The sequence below is a fragment of the Pelodiscus sinensis genome, chromosome 3 (genome assembly GCF_049634645.1).
Source record: "Pelodiscus sinensis isolate JC-2024 chromosome 3, ASM4963464v1, whole genome shotgun sequence".
Lineage (NCBI taxonomy): Eukaryota > Metazoa > Chordata > Testudines > Trionychidae > Pelodiscus > Pelodiscus sinensis.
In genome coordinates, this window is record NC_134713.1 from 5048862 (window position 1) to 5066476 (window position 17615).

The window sequence follows — 17615 nt, forward strand, 5'->3', positions numbered from 1 at the left end:
CTGCACCCCAGAAGTAGCCAAGGCCAACAGACCTGGCTCCTAGGTGAGGGTAGGGGGCAGAAGAGTGCACGGGGTCCACACACCTGCCCTGAGCACTAGATCCGCACTCCCATTGGCTGGGAGCCTGCTGTGGGCTGCTTCTGGGATGCAGCATGGTCTGCGGTGCAAGGAAAGGCAGGACGCTGCCTTAGCCTCCCGCTGCAGCACTGACTTGAAGTCAGCCCCTCCTGCCCCAGCCCTGACCCCCCCCCCACCTACACCTGAACTCTCCTCTTCAGCCCCACCCCGGAGTCCACACTCTAGTCAAATTATGTTGGGGTGCAGATATCAACAATTTTGTTCAACCGGGCCGTGAGGGAAAAAAAGTTGGAAAAGCATGGGTCTAAAGAAGTCAGACCTCCTGAACGTAAACCAGCGCACTTCCACACGGTAAGACAAATATCTCAGAAAAACATCCAATCTTGATCTGAAAACAGTCAGTGACAAAGAATCCACCATGACCCCGATAAATTGTTTCCCATGATTAACGGCTTTCTCTGTTAAAAACGTTCTCCTTATTTTCAGTCTGAATTTCCAGCCATTGGATCACGTGACACTTTTCTCTGCGAGAGTGAAGAGCCCATTATTAAACATTTGTTCCTCACACAGAAGAATCGAGTCACCCCTTAACCTTCTCTTTGTGAAGCTGAATACTGCAGTGCACTCAAAGCGCCAGTTCTCTGCTGCGTCGTCATTTATGTCTATGCAAAGATAGTGTGAAACATTACCAGTAGTGTAAATGAAAAGCAGAATTCTGATTCCGTAGCGTTTTATACCCACTTTGGACTAGAGATGTTTAAAGTCAGTTAAATAGTTAACCGTGTAACTGCTGAAAATCTGAGGCTACATGGCTACACACTGTGGTCACTGCAGTATAAAGCTTACGTAAGCTTTATACTGCAGAGCCCGCAGCGAAGTCTCCCATGTTGCAGCTAAGCCGCCTCCCGTGGAGCCGGCTGAGTGTAACGAAGACCATTAACCGATGTCAGTCGGTTACACTCCAACATCCCTACTTTGTACTGGCACAGCAGAGCAAGATTCAGTTCCACAGCTGAAAATCTAAGCTCCACTGAAAATCAACGGGAGTTTTGCTGTGGACTTGGCGTGAGGGGGTGGACTAAGCCCGAAGACCCCCTTACTGGAGACCTCAGGGCTCTGCCACACCCATCCCAGGAAAGGAGCAGAGGAGAGATCCTCCAAGCACGCTAGAGTGGCTTCATGGGACACAACCAATCAGAGCCCAGGAAGGCCATATAAAAAGGAGTGAGAGAACAGAGCAGAGGGACAGAGAGTTGTTAGGTTGAGCTGCTATTAGGAGTGGGAGAAGGACTGCATGCCCAGCTGCCTGAGGGAACTGTAGCACAGCAGCAGCTAAGTGGGGGGCGGGGACCTGGAGAGCGAGAGGCTCCTGACTGGCAGCTCAGACTGACCTAAGGACAGTTGCAAGCCAGATGCAGGGAAGCACTGTGGGAGCCCCTGGCTGACTGCAGGGACTGAGTGAGGACTGAGCCTGGGGAAAGCCCCTGGAAAATAGGGTCTCCAGGGGGGAAGCCCTGGGGATACGGCCCCATGCCAGGGCTGAGATGACAAAGACAAAACCCTGAGAACCACTAAAAGGGGATCACCACAGGATAAAGAACACAGACACATGCAACCCGAGGGGGAGCTGGCGAGAGATGGACGCTGGCCTCATCCCACTTGGATTTCACTCGCACGTTTTAAACGGAGAAACAAGGAAGCAGAGTCTTGTAGTTCTAAGAACAGTGAATCAGGATCCCCAGATTCTATTCTCAACTCTACCACTCAGTTATTATGCAGTTTTCTCGTGTTCATGTTACTGACCAGATTCCCCATCGTCAAACGGAGGTGACAGCCAGGTCCGCAAGACGGAATGAATGTTTGTGAAGCATCCTTGCAGGCAGGGGCAGATGACCATTTCGTGGGGCTTAGGGCAGCACAATTTCGCGGGGAGCCCTTTTGCCACAGCGCATGCGCGGGGCTTCTTGAAGCGCGGGGTCCGGGGCAATCGCCCTGCCCTATATCCACCCCTGCTTGCAGGAAAGATTCTATAGAAGTGCTCAGTGTTATTGCTACCTCAGCCCTAGGAGACCAGAGTTGGAGCACAGGAATGACACATGTGGGATCACATGTAGGGACGTTAAATACCTGTTAATTGACTAGTCGATTAACCTCATGAATTCTTATCAGTTATTAGACTATTCTATAGTCCCCGTGTGCTCTGGTCCCACTTCCAAGAAGCCCCCCCTGCCACTCCGCGCTGCTGCCTCTGTATCAGAGGCAGCAGCACGGAAAACGGTCTGCAAGGAGAGCCAATATAAAAAACAGCTCCCCTCGCAGATCAGCTGCCTGTCGCCCTGTGCTGCTGCCTCTGATTCAGAGGCAGCAGCGAGGGTGGCAGCAGCCCCTGTCTGAGGAGGGGTCTGAGCTCCGAGACCTGGCACGAGCCAGAACTGAGCTGGGCTGCTGGCCAGCCTATTAAAAAATGTATTGGTGAGGACGAAGAGGGGGTGGGGAAAGAATGCATGTAGTCTATAGCATTAACATATTAGCTTTTGCTTATTGGTTAATTGACTATACTGTTACATCTCTAGTCACACGCTCCCCTCAGATTTGCTGCTTGGCTTGTACTGAGCATGCTCATGTTGACTGAGTGTGCTCCACAAGGCTGCTGAAGCCAGCTGCTCTCACTCTGTCCCTTCCCTCCCCTGTCTATCTGCAGGCACCGGTGGTCTCTGAGTTGGAGAATTATATATATCATGAGTGGAATAAAAATAAGCAGCTGAAGACGGGGGGGAGGGCAGGTTGGTTCTAAGTATTTGGAGAGAAAAGAATTGTTATTTGAGGTCCAGGCTATTCATGAACTTACGACAAACGCTAATTCAACGGTGTGAAAAGGATAGCTTCTATGATGAGGTAACTGGCTCAGTGGACATGGGAAAGTCAGTGGATGTTATATACCTTGACTTTAGCAAGGCTTTTGATACGGTCTCCCACAATATTCTTCCCAGCAAGTTAAGGGAATGTGGATTGGATAAATGGACGGTAAGATGGATAGAAAGATGGCTAGAAGGCCGGGCCCAGCGGGTAGTGATCAATGGCTCGATGTCAGGATGGCAGTCGGTTTCTAGTGGAGTGCCCCAAGGTTCGGTTCTAGGACCGGTTTTGTTCAATATCTTTATTAATGACCAGGATGAGGGGATAGATTGCACCCTCAGCAAGTTTGCAGATGACACTAAGCTGGGGGGAGAGGTAGATACGCTTAAGGGCAGAGATAGGGTCCAGAGTGACTTAGACAAATTGGAGGATTGGGCCACTAGAAATCTGATGAGGTTCAACAAGGACAAGTGTAGAGTCCTGCACTTGGGACGGAAGAATCCCAAGCATTGTTATAGGCTGGGGACCAACCAGTTAAGTAGTAGTTCTGCAGAAAAGGACCTGGGGGTTACAGTGGATGAGAAGCTGGATATGAGTCAACAGTGTGCCCTTGTAGCCAAGAAGGCTAATGGCATATTAGGTTGCATTAAGAGGAGCATTGCCAGCAGATCCAGAGATGTCATTATTCCCCTTTATTCGGCTTTGGTGAGGCCACATCTGGAGTATTGTGTCCAGTTCTGGGCCCCCCACTACAAAAAGGATGTGGACGCATTGGAGAGGGTCCAGCAGAGGGCAACCAAAATGATTAGGGGGCTGGAGCATATGACCTACGAGGAGAGGCTGAGGGACTTGGGTCTGTTTAGTCTGCAGAAGCGAAGAGTGAGGGGGGATTTGATAGCAGCCTTCAACTTCCTGAAGGGAGGTTCCAAAGAGGATGGAGAGAGGCTGTTCTCAGTAGTGACAGATGGCAGAACAAGGAGCAATGGTCTCAAGTTGTGGTGGGAGAGGTCCAGATTGGATATTAGGAAAAACTATTTTACTAGAAGGGTAGTGAAGCATTGGAATGGGTTACCTAGGGAAGTAGTGGAGTCTCCATCCCTAGAGGTATTTAAGTCTCGGCTTGACAAAGCCCTGGCCGGGTTGATTTAGTTGGGATTGGTCCTGCCTAGAGCGGGGGGCTGGACTTGACGACCTTCTGGGGTCTCTTCCAGTTCTATGATTCTATGATAAGGGGATGGTTGGATGAAATAACATGATCTTGGTAACTAATTGACCATTCATTATCAGTTGGAAATAGGTCAATGGAGGGATGATAGGAGTTGCTATAGGGAACTTTCTGGGTGTCTGGCTGGTGAGTCTTGCCCACATGCTCAGGGTTTAGCTGATCGCCATATTTGGGGTCGGGAAGGAATTTTCCTCCAGGGTAGATTGGCAGAGGCCCTGGAGGTTTTTCGCCTTCCTCTGTAGAATTGGGCACAGATCACAGCTGAAGGACTCTCTGCATGTTGGGGCCTTCAAAGTATTTGAATGCTTCAATATCTTTGATATAGGGGAGAGGATTATTCTAAGAGGGGTGGTTGAGATTCTGTGGCCTGCACTGTACAGGGGGTCAGACTAGATGATCATAATGGTCCCTTCTGACCTTAAAGTCTATGAGTCTATGAGATGTGTTAAGGACTACCCAGTATATGTCAAATGAGCACCAATTTAGTTTAAAGTGTAAAAGCATAAGAACGGCCGTACTGGGTCAGACCAAAGGTCCTTCTAGCCCAGTGTCCTGTCTGCCGACAGTGGCCAGCACCAGGTGCCCCAGAGAGGGTGGACCGAAGACAATGATCAAGCGATTTGTCTCCTGCCGTCCCTCTCCAACCTCTGACAAACAGAGGCCAGGGACACCATTTTATCCCCTGGCTAATAGCCTTTTATGGACCTAACCTCCATGAAATTATCTAGCTTCTCTTTAAACTCTATTATAGTCAGCAAGGCAGCATTGTTGAGATACAGGAGACGTAAGCAAAAAAACAAAATTTGATTGGATGACCAACAATAATCCCGCTTTTAGGGAAGTATAGGTAGAGGAACAACTAAAGAAAGCAACAGAGTACTAATAACCCCAGTTTTAAGGAAATAAAAGCAGACGAAAACAATTAAACAATTCCAAATAAGGCAGCATGAGACAACAAAAACTAATGTCAGCATAGCCAGATGAGAGGAAAAAGGCGTATAAGGTTGAACGCCACAGATCAAGAGCGGATGGGTTGTGAATCCAAAAAGCCAGGTCTGATCAACCAAATGGCTCCCTCCCCAGCACTAAATCTTGCTGCCGCTCATAAGCTCCGAAAGAGGAACACCAGTCGTAAGTTGCAACAAAAAATCCAAAAGGAAAAAGAAAAGAGTATCTCCTGAATCTAAACAATGCTTCCATTTTGGCAACAAAATGGCAAATGAAATTTAATGTGGAAAAGTGTAAAGTAATGCACATCGGGAAAAATAACCCCAACTATACGTACAGTATGATGGGGGCTAATTTGGCAACGACAAATCAGGAAAGAGATCTTGGAGTTATTGTGGGTAGTTCCCTGAAAACTTCCACACAGTGTGCAGCGGCGGTCAAAAAGGCAAATAGGATGCTAGGAATTATTAAGAAAGGGATAGAAAATAAGACACAGAATATCTTACTGCCCCTGTATAAAACTATGGGACGCCCACATCTTGAATACTGTGTACAGATGTGGTCTCCTCACCTCAAAAAAGATATTTTGGCCTTGGAAAGGGTTCAGAAAAGGGCAAGTAAAATGATTAGGGGTTTGGAACGGGTCCCATATGAGGAGAGGTTAAAGCGACCGGGACTTTTCAGTTTAGAAAAGAGGAGACTGAGGGGGGATATGATAGAGGTCTATAAAATCATGAGTGGTGTGAGAGGGCGAATAAAGAAAAGTTATTTATTAGTTCCCATAATAGAAGAACTAGAGGACACCAAATGAAATTAATGAGTAGCAGGTTTAAAACTAATAAAAGAAAGTTCTTCTTCACACAGCGTGTAGTCAACCCGTGGAACTCCTTGCCAGAGGAGGCTGTGAAGGCTAGGACTATAATAGAGTTTAAAGAGAAGCTAGATAATTTCATGGAGGTTAGGTCCATAAAAGGCTATTGGCCAGGGGATAAAATGGTGTCCTTGGCCTCTGTCTGTCAGAGGCTGGAGAGGGATGGCAGGAGACAAATCGCTTGATCATTGTCTTCGGTCCACCCTCTCTGGAGCACCTAGTGTTGGCCACTGTCGGCAGACAAGCTACTGGGATAGATGAACCTTTGGTCTGACCCAGTACGGCCGTTCGTATGTTCTATCTGTCTTAAAGTGAGTATTATATATTTGATAACTCCCCAACCCGTTCAAAGGTAAATCAGGAGGGTATAGCTGTAGGAGTTATTATTCTTTTTTTAACCAGACTGTTTTTCCACTCTATATATGTCTGTTACGCTGTCTTAAAAGGATCAAAGATAATGAATTGATTTAAATGAAAAGATTAATTATAAAAGTAAATAGAAAAAATACAAATCTTTGTTTAACCCTAAAAGGAAGTATTCCTCTGTCTGTGGTTTCAAATCCTTTAAAGATCCAAATACCAGTTACCGAAAAACGGTAGCAACTGAGACGAATGGATGCAATTTCTGTAATTTCATATGCCACAACTGCAAGCCGGAACGGAGGGTTTAATTAGCCTTTGCTTTGTGCTTAGATTTGTTTCCAAGCCCTGAAACTAGATACTTTGTAATAGTGAACGTTTGCTTAGATTTGCATGTTAGTAGATACGGGTTTGGCTAAGTTGGTACAAGGGAGTCTATCACTCCTTGTACAGGTTTGGTGAAACTGACTTTATAAACAATTATCTCGCTGCTCGCAGTATATGCTAAAGCCACTCATTCTGTGGGAAAAGATATCCTCAAAAGAAACGGCTGGCTGCACGGTTTGTTGTAAATGTTGTACCTTTTTTTCAAGAAAAAGTTGCTTCTAAGTTTGTAAGAGATGTTACACCATTTTTCCATGGGTTTAGATCAGCAGTTCCCAACCTCTTCCAGATGGGGACCCATCTTGACAATTCAGGAAGACTTGATGACCCAAGGCAATTCAAAAATGGGGGGAAGAGAGGGGACAAAGCCACCTGGGGAGACACTTGGCCACCCTTTTGAAATATAATGGTGACCCATACTTGGTCCCGACCCATAGGTTGGGAAGCCCTGGTTTAGACAGACCAGATTAGAATTGACTCTTGAAAGCGTCATCCTGCTTTGTATTATCGTTTCGTTTTGAATGTTCACTTTTCCCACGTTTGGGTTGCGTGCGCACAGGCTCTCATGTTTCCCTTTAACAAGGGTTTCTTCTTCATCTCCTTTCAGGTATTTTATTAAATCATCATATTGTCACACACACACTCACTTTTATTGTGGGAAAACAATAGGCCACAGGGGAAGCCCCGCTAGACAGAAACTAGCAGAAGCCTTTTGCCCGCTGCTTGAAAGAACCAGTCCCCACCGAACTACAAGCTTCCCTGGTGCCAGTCACCACAGGATCCTCACAAATGCTACACTTTGCTCTGTTCTTAAAGCTCAGTGGTTTGAGTGCTAGTGAAGAGTTCCAGCCTGAAAAGGGAGCGAGGGGCACAGACCATCGCAACAACACAAGGCACAAGCCTCAGTTGAAGTGGGGGGATGTTCAGACCAGAAGTTAGTTTAGATTGTTAAATCTTTGAAGTACAGCCCCGCTTCGTGTTTGACGTTTGTACAGCAGCTAGCTCAGTGGTCCCGACCCATGACTGGGACTCCCAGGCGCTACAAGAATACAAATAAGAAAGAGTGAACAAAAACACCACACACCGATGGAGGTGCAAATACGGGGTCAAACCAGGGAATTGGCAGGAGGGGGCACCAAGCACGGAAACCTGGACAAAGCCTGTTGCTGTACAAAGGAGCCCACAAACTCAGCCAATACCACACAGAGAAATTCTGTCCAGAAGCGTGCAAAGACAAGGGACCATTAAAGGACCCCATATCTGGGGAGAATCCGCCTGCCCACATCTTCCTCTAGTGCTAATGGATGGCCACGTTGGCCAGTGCCAAGCGGCCACCGAAGAGATGTCGGGACAAGAATGCCAGAACGACACCCCCACTCAGGAGAACTCCCCACACTGCCTCAAAGCGCTCCCACTCACGCAGGAAAGAACCACGTCCAGTGGAAATAGAAGTCAGTCTCCACGATCAGCTCAGTCCGTGGCCTCCTACCCAAAACAGCCGGTTTGGACAAATGTCCACGCTACACTTGGCACTAGGAGAGCTGCACCGCGACCTTCCAACTCATTATGCTTTCACCGGGTACCATCAGGTGCAAAGGAGCATAGGTCACAACCAACCTCAACTTGACTCAAACCAGCAACCTAGAGAGCGAAAGCTCCATGTCCCATTGTCAGTCACCTCAGCCATCAAATTATCTTATTTCCTCTATTTAGAAAACTGCTTCAACCACTGAGAATTATTGTTCCCCTGTCATTAAACCATTGTTCCTGATTTTTTGGTTTTGGGTTTTTTTTGGAGGGGGGGGGCGTGTTTTTGTTTTGGGGTTTTTTTTGTTTGTTTGTTTGTTTTGTTTTTGCTTTTAACCTTAGATAGCCTTGTGTTTCTGATCAATAAGCAGACTGCCTGAAGTCACACGATCCCTGTATGTTATGGTTTTACGGGTAGTCACTGATTGATTTGGCCAGAAGTAACATGACAGAGCACTTACACTCAACGCGTGTGCCACGCCGCGAAGAGAATCAAGACAGAGAACATAAACTGGCTTGCATGTATTGGTACCACTGCTCCCTACGTGCTGGAAAACACATAATGGATATTAGGGACATTGCTTGATGTTCCACTGCAATGGTTTTCAACCAGTGGTCCACAGACTCCTGGGAGTCAGCTGACTATGTCTAAGATTTTCAGAGGGGACCACACCTCTATTCAAGAATGAAAACCGCTGCTCTACTTGAAGGTGTTTAGAGACCACAGTGAAAGCACAGGAACCTATGCAGAACAGAATCAGGACAGCTCAGATGGGTGTCCCAAGACCTATACTGCTAGACCCATGTGGAGATTTTCCTTTCGCACAAAAGAAAAGGGCCTCTTTTGGCAGGAAGATTGAGTCTGGTGGTCTGCCTACGTGAAGTTCCAAGAGACCCAGACAAATGGGAAGTGCTTAAGTTGCCAGAGATTTATTACAGCGTGCAGAAATATTAAGATCTGCCTCCCTCATACCCTCATCTAAACTAGAGATCTAGGAGAATGATAAATTACAGACCAGCGATCACTCCTGTGATGCTGTATGTTGATGAATGAAGAGAATTCTATCATAGGCTCCCCCTTTCAGTGATACATTTGAGACCAGGCAGCAATACAATCCTTTGTAATTGAGGTGCTCAGATGTTTTCACTCTTAATATCTATATTATTTAATTGCATACGTCTAAAGTCAGAACTGCCCAGGTGGATAAAATTACCCGAAAGGCAATCAATCTTCTGAAGGGTTTTATTACCAGATCAGGATAAGAAATGAGCAATATCCACCCAACAGCTGTGAAGGGCTCAGTTCCATTATAAGAAAATATCTATGACGAAAACATATCCTCATTGTTTTACTGTAGCTGTTCACTAGCAGCCATGTAGTTACACCTGTGACATGACATCTACAGGGTAAGCTCCTATTTCGAGGGCTTAGAATAACCTTCACGTGGGGAGAAGAAACACGCTTCACACTTTTTGAGGCTGAAATTTCTCGTGCTTATTCTCAGTCTAGAAACTAATTTCTTTTGTTTTGGAAAGTCTGATAACTCCGCATCCATCAAGTCGATTCTTATCTGAATGCGTTGGCGAGGGAGACAGTTCTGAACTAGTTACAAGTTTTTAAGTTCCTTTTGTTTTTCACAACACCACAGCAAGTTTGTGGCACAGCTGAGAATAGGTTGTGTGTCCCCATTCAAATCATGAGATAACATATCACTTCTTGAAGGGACAAAATATTTATCCTTTCTGTACTCTTTAAAAAGCCAGGTCATCAGGGAGCAAATCTGTATCAGTTTCAATGGAACTGAGTCTTCACAAAGGGTTCTGATTTCTGCAGTGTCAGCTGGATTTAAAAGACAATGTGCGTCATCTTTGAAGTACTTCCATACTTCATTGTGCAAGCTCCTAATCACTGCAATATATTTTTCATAGGGGAATTAAGATCCAGCTTAATGTGGTGGATTTGTACTAGTTACCCCTTGAGTTTATGTAGCGAGAGCTATCGAATTAACTTCTTTTACTTAAGTAGATAGAATTCACTCCAAAAGAAAACTCCAAGAAACTTACAAGAATCTCAAAAGGAGGATTTATAATGGATTGTCCTTCTCCATCTTTTCCCTTAGCTGAGCCAATATACAATGGTATAAGCGTCTTTTAAGTAACTCCATAATGGCACAGAGGACAATGCAATTGAAACCTTGCAAAGTTCTATCTAGGTTTTTATGTTTCATGCAGGGGATGTAAATCCTACCACCACAGCCTCCACAGGTGCTCAGACCCCCCTGAATTCAGAAGTAGAAGAATTCAGACAGCTGGCCCATGAGGAAAGAGGAGAGAAGGCAGCCAATATCAAAATGGATCATACCCAGCAGAAGAGGAGTGAGCTAGGCAGAGATCAGTCGCCCACCGAGTGTGTGGGGGGGCAGTTTGAAGGCACAGCATAGGTTGCTTTTTTTTAGAAACTAAGGGAAACATTTCAAGGCAGGAACACGAGCCGATTTTGAAGAAATGGGAGTGGTTTGGGCTGTGAAGGTTTGGCTTGAAACGATTTTCAACAACAGATTTTTCTTTTCAAGGATTTGCATGTGATATATGTGACATTATTACAACCATTAGGGTCTGCTTGGGCCCAATTATACCGTCCATTACTTACAACTCTTATCACTCCAGTGGGAGGTACAAGAGCTGCCCACCCCAAGAATTGCAAACACGTCAGCAACAAAAAAAAGTGGGGCTCTTTATTTTTGCTTTCTGGGGTTTGAGCTTTTGGGAAGCAAAGTTACGATTGTGACTTTCCTCTGCAATCATGAGGGCTAAAAAGAGAGGCTGAACGTTTCGCAGAGTCACAGAGCTGCAGCTTTAAGGGGAAAAAAACCCAGCACTGGTACCACAATACAAAGCAGCACGAGGGTGAAGCCATAGTTTCGGCGCTGGTGGCCACCACTTCTAGGGAGCTTCCGCTGCTCCCGATCAGACCTAATTCCAGTTGTTGAGTTAGCATGAGGGTGGCTGCATGGCCTTATGGGCCTGTGATATAGACACCAGACTAGATGATCTAGAGATCTCTGGCTTTGACTTCTATGACTGTGTTGTTTCCAAGATTTTATTTGATTTTTTTTTTAAATGAAGTATTGTTATTTAGGAGAGACTCTCCATTAACAGGTAGCAGTACACGGTCTATGGCACAGTGTGGAGCAGTTCCAATTCCCCCCAGTGGAGGCGGTAGCACACACACAATGTGCGATGCCTAGCACTCAGATAGCAGGCGACAACATTCCCATGTAACACCTAGGGGAACAGAGGGAAACTGACAGGTCCAAGGGTCACACACCAAGTCACTGTGAGAATCAAAATCACAGCTTAAGCGTTCCTGGCTCTCAGCCCTGTGCTCAACACACACCTCTCGACAGGGTGCTGGTCTAGGCCACGCACATCAGAGTGAAAATAAAAACAACCAATTAACCAATTTCAAAGCGAGTTTTGCAGTGCTCACAGCGTGCACACACATCAAGCTCTTTTTATGAATGCACTTAAAGAGAGACAGCCTCTTGTCTAGTCCGCACAGCCAGTGTAGGATTGCTCCCAGCAACAAATTACTCAATGTTTTGTCCAGTCTAGTCTTAAACAACTCAAGTGACAGGGCTTCCTTTGGGAGGCTGGCCCACAACCTACTAGGACTGAGGATTGCAAAGTTTAGGCTTCAGAGGGCCAAATTCGTCGAGTGCAATTCCACTGACATCAGTGACATTCAGCATAAGGGAAACGTTTTCTGGTTCCTGGGCCAAAGTCGCCGCTGGCACAGACTAGGTTAAGCAGAGAGTTGTCCCCTACTCACACCATCTCCCAAAAGCTGCACCCTGTTGGCATCCAGGCCCGCTTCCCTCCCCTCGTCGGACCTGCTGCGTGAAAATAAACGTCCGCTCACCCAAGGCCGCTGCAGATGACTTGATGCAACAGCCTCCCCTCCACCTCAGGCATGTGGCTGGCAAGGCAGAACTATTCATGGACGAGCGTCTAGACGGCAGCTCCAAGCGTCAGGTGAGCCCTCTGCAATACTAACTACAGCGTTAGAACTGGGAGACAGAGCCAGGACTCCACGCTACATGAACAGGTCTCACCTGTCTGCTCCTCTGTGCAAAGTTGACTCCCCCAGACCAACTCCCCACCCGCATTGCCAAGGAATTGCATCTGGAACATTTTCCCTCCCTTGGCCTAGAACCTGCCCCAGCCTTCAAATCCCCACTTAAAATGCATTCTCCCCTCTGATGATCTCTAGCCCCTCTTCATCCACTGCACTCCAGCCAGGCCAGCTGATATGCCCCCTCCTCCCCTGCCCTGGTTAGGAGCAGCAAAGTGGCCTAGAAGCAGTGGCCACTAGCACGCAAACCATGGCCCTGTCTCCACCTCCCTCCTGGACTGCTCCCTCCCTCCCGACAATCTCTGACGGAAGGGACCCGGCTGGAGGGGGGAGACAATTGTGTTTGGTCAGGAGCCCTCCATCCCCACTTTTAAGTCCCAGCGCCCCTTCGCCCAGTCACAGACACCAAGGAAATGCACCATCGATAGGCTACTGATCTGATCTATGCCAATAGCCTGTTTTGACAGAGACCAAAACCAGCTGCTTCCACGAGACGGTGCAAGAAACGCTGGAGCAGAGCGCTAGGGAATAACCTGCCTGCAGGGAAATCTTCTTGATCTTCGTGGTTAGAGTCTGGCTTCTGCCCTGAACCATAAGGGCTTGGTGTCCTTTTCCCACTCCTGCTCTATGCCCTGTCAGCCCTTCCCTCCTCCAAGTCCCTATTTCAAATCCACTTCTTCCAGCAAACTGGTCCACCCCAATCCTTCCCTCAGCAGGGTGCCAACATCCCCTGGTTGGAGATGAAACGGCTCATTAATGAGATGGGTCCCTTCGCACCATCTACCTGGACTTGAAAGGATCGGGCCTTTTTCTGTGTCAGACCATCAACAGTGCAAATAGATAACCTGTGCCTCTTAGCTGGCGCAGGCTCTTTTGGATAGGAGATGCCTCTTACTCCGTAGTGTGGTACCAGCGCTGTGCACATGTGCAGTGCGGTGTAAACAAAGGTTTCCAGTCCGGCAGCAGAACATCCTTCTCCCGGCTTCCCCTTCTGCCGGCTGCTGAGCCATCAGCCTTGCACAAGTGGGAGAGGCACATTCCACGGCTCTGCAGGAGTTCAACACTCATGTGCAGACTCCTGCTTCCGGACTTGGCCAGGTCTGCAGCGGTGGGCATGGCACAGGAATCTCTTTAAACCCTGCCAAAGAAAGGCGCCGGCTTCCTGGCAGTATAGCAGCCGCTGCCTTCTGAGCCTGCAGTGGCACAAAACATCAACTCTGCACCAAAGCCTCGCCAACACACCCAGCCCTGAATGGAACACGGCAGCTATCACCACCGGTACTCGCACTTTGCGTTTACACAGCCTCTTTCAACCCAGGCTGTGATAGCTTTACAGCTGAGCTGTAGCAGGACCCTGCAGCTAGCACTAAATTAGCAAGCTGGTTTTTTTAAAAGCGAGGCAGGAAGAAGCAAAATGCAGGACAATGTAGCACTTTAAAGACTAACAAGATGGTTTATTAGAAGGAAGAAGGGATGAGAAGGAAGAGCATCTGAAAGACAGAACCCACAGCTTCCTTGGAGGCGAGGGCAGGGGCTTGTTTGGCTCATTTTGTTTCAGACAATAAAACACCGGAAACAAGTTTTTTAAAAAGATCCTAAGTTATCTATTTCTGTTCCTCAGAGTCCCCTTTTTCTTTTCTTTTTTTAAAACGCTGCTCTTCCTGGGTCCTCTCACACCCCTCTGCAGTTTTAAAAAAATCCTTGGGTAGTGCCTTGTTAATGCAGCATTAGATTTCTTCTAAATCTAGCACCTACAAACCCAGAGTTACAGGCCTATGCTGGAAGCAAAACATGCCGAGAGCACTCCGGGAGCAGCAAGGCGGATGACGGGAAAAGACGGACGATTGTGCAAGGATAGCAAGAGATTCGGAGTTATGATTTTAGAAGCCTTATTATCTTCACTGAAAATAAATCAGAAGAATGCTAATAATCCATGTCCCAGCATGAGGCATTAGCAGGAGAAGATGTTATGGAGGCCAGCAAAACAGTGTGCAGGAGAGAGATCCTGAAACACCCTGTGCTCAAGCTAAAGGGAATTTGGAGTAATTTCTCCATCTCCAGAGAAACTCACCTCCTCTCTGGACACGGCTAACTATCCCGGCCAGGAAGGCCAGGGATAGTCATGGAACCGCATCAAATTTTAGCTATCACACAACTATTCAACAGTCCCTGGGTACAACAGCCAGCACACTCCCAGCTCCCCTCCCAGAGTGTCCCCGCCGCTCCGCACTGCTGCCTCTCCATCACAGCACGGGGTGGCAGGTGAGGGAAGCCGGTTTAAAAACCTGTTCTCCGGATGCATCAGCTCCTGTCTGCCCCCTTCACCCTCCACACTGCTGCCTCTCTATCAGAGCCAGCAGCGGGTGGGTGGAGGATGAGGCAAGTGGATCCAGTGCCTGTGGGGAGCCAGTTTCTGCCTCCCCCACCCTTGCTGCCTCTGATACAGAGGCAGAAGGGTGTAGATCAGTGTTTCTCAACCAGTGGTACAAGCACTCTTAGGGATACTCTAGGGGGTACGTCAACACAATTGAAATTTGGAAAAAAGTGAATTTGTTGTAAGTTTTACAGCACTTTATTATTTTTGTACTTTTTACACCCAAAAATTTCATCACCCGCCCAGCTACGATTAAGTTGTTTAAATAAATGTGTTGCAATGGTAGAAAAAAACTGTGTGTGTCTGAAAATTGTAGGTACAGGGGGTACTTTTTTTTTTAAAGGTGGTACTTTATAAAAAAAAGGTTCATAGAATCATAGAACTGGAAGAGACCTCAGAAGGTCATCAAGTCCAGCCCCCTGCTCTAAGCAGGACCAATTCCAACTAAATCAACCTGGCCAGGGCTTTGTCAAGCCGAGACTTAAACACCTCTAGGGATGGAGACCCCACTACTTCCCTAGGTAACCCATTCCAATGCTTCACCACCCTCCTTGTGAAATACTTTTTCCTAATATCCAACCTGGACCTCTCCCACCACAACTTGAGACCATTGCTTCTTGTTCTGCCATCTGTCACTACTGAGAACAGCCTCTCTCCAGCTTCTTTGGAACCTCCCTTCAGGAAGTTGAAGGCAGCTATCAAATCCCCCCTCACTCTTCGCTTCTGCAGACTAAACAGACCCAAGTCCCTCAGCCTCTCCTCATAAGTCATATGCTCCAGCCCCAGAGAAACACTGGTGTAGATGACAGGATTAACCAATAAACTCAGGATTATCGACTAATTATGTAGTTAGTTGTCTGCTCGTTGACAACCCTACATCAAATTTTCCTTGGCTTCCAAAGGGCCCACGTTGCACCAAACAGCAAAGTTCTTTTACAAGAAAGATTTACCAGGGAAGGATGCGCTCCAGTTCCACTGTAACATATCTGACTACCTGACCCTTGCACTGAAGTTACACTCACAAGGGCAGTGCTGCACCATCTCTCCCCCAGCAGACCAAATCCAGGGGTTTTCCAAGGCGATGCAATTCCCAAACTGCAGCTAGTCACTTCCACCCAAGCTTCACCAGGCCCAGTATCCAGCAAAGGGGGGGGGGGGGGATTAAAACCAGAAACAAATTCCCAACTGGCCCGGGACTCAGAATGGGGGGTCGGGGGGAGGAGAAGAGATCCTTAGGCTGCCAGGTAAGCAATAGCCAGCCAGCCCCCAATGTAAAGTATGCTCTTTTGGATTAAAATACACCATGGTGGGAAAGGAACAGAGCCGGCTGGGGGCTTTCCCTAGGAGCTGGGCGTCACTCCCTCTCTCCCAGGGGTGCTGCTACAGGAGTTTACAATTGGGTTGGAGGGCTCCATGCACCGGGAACGAGCGCCCAGCGCCTGGCTCTCCCCCCAGGCCCTACGGGGGCTGCCAGAGCAGTGCCCCCCTAGGGCGGGCTGTGACACGGACTAGCCGCCTGAACGGGAGCGCCGGGAGGCGGCTGCGGGTGCAGTGCTGCTCGGGGGGGCAGGACCCCGCTTTCCAGCGCAAAGGCACCGCGCGGTCAGCTGCGCCCCGGGAAGGGGGGGGGGATCCCGGGGAGTTTCCCCGCCTGGGGGGGGGGGGGGCAGGCTCGTGGCTCTGCGGGGGGGGGGGCAGGCTCGTGGCTCTGCGGGGGGGGGGGGAGTCACACGAGAAAACACGACCCCCCCCCGCGGCTTTGCTACCGCCGCGGTGCATCCACCCACGCCCCGCCACGGACACGCGTGGGGGGCGCCTGCAGCGCGCCGCCCCCCTTCTGTGCAGCCGGCTCCTGCGTGGGGAGGGGGGGGAGCTGCAAGCTTTATCCCCACCCCCTGCAGACGCCCCCTGCCCCCTGCAAGCACCCGGGGGCTCTCCCCGCCCCACGCACAGCCCCTCTCCCGCTCCCGGCAGCGAGGCACAGGAGCCCCATCTGCACCCCCCTCCCCCTTGCAAACTGCTCCCGAGCACGCGCCCCGCCCTCACCTGCGGCCCGGGGAGGCGCCGGGGGCGGGGGGCGCTTTGCACGGGGCGGGCAGGCGCGCGCCGCGTTCTCCCCGGCGCTCAGCTCGCTCGCAGCAGCATTGTGAAATCCCAGCGTGCAGAGCCCGAGTGGCCGGGCCATGGTGCATTGTGGGAAGGGGCGCTGGAAAATGGGGGGACTGCGACTCCTGGTGGAGATGGGGCCGGGGAGAGGGGGGGTAAGGGCGCATTGGGGCGCATTGGTCGTTATTGCAGCCATAGTCGTTATTCCACAAAGCCCCGGTCTGTAAGTTTCCTTGCATACGTTTGCTGCTTGATACCTTCCCTCCCAGTCCCATGCTAGGTCTGCGGTCCTGCCTGTTCAAATCTCCACGCGGGACAACCTCCCTGAAGACGTGGATCCCGATAAAAAGTCGCAGTGCAGGAGCTGTGTTGGCCTGTACCTTCAAAACCAACGAGCAGTCTGGTGGCTCCCGCGGGGGCGTCTACGCAGCACCCTAAACTCAAAGTACGATGGGCCATTTGCACGACGCAAAGGGCGTATCTGATTCCGATTGTATTTCGAAATCGCTTATTTCAAAATCTGGCGCATCAACGCAGCACCAGATTTTGAAATAACGCGCTATTTCGACACATCGCTTAACCCTGATGGTTACAGGGATGCCGAAATAGTGCGCCTGTTATTTAAAAAAAATATTTTGAAATAACAGGCGTGTTTAAAAGACGCAGGGTAGCTATTTCGGGAAAGCGCCGATATCCCGCAATAGCCCCGCTGTCTAGACGTGCCCTTAGAACAGTGTTTCCCAACCAGGGT

At 48.8% G+C, this 17615-nt stretch overlaps 1 protein-coding gene across 2 annotated transcripts in view; it reads right to left on the reverse strand.

Moving 5' to 3' along the window:
- The window catches only part of EXTL3 (exostosin like glycosyltransferase 3), a 220813-nt gene extending 203882 nt beyond the window's left edge, over positions 1-16931 (reverse strand). The window contains exon 1 of one of the 2 annotated variants that reach the window (XM_075923258.1): positions 16805-16931. The gene's annotated coding sequence lies outside the window, so the exon portion shown is untranslated. The remainder of the gene's footprint in view (positions 1-16804) is intronic. The other variant, XM_075923261.1, reaches the window with a different exon arrangement.
- Between the last annotated feature and the right edge of the window lie 684 nt (positions 16932-17615).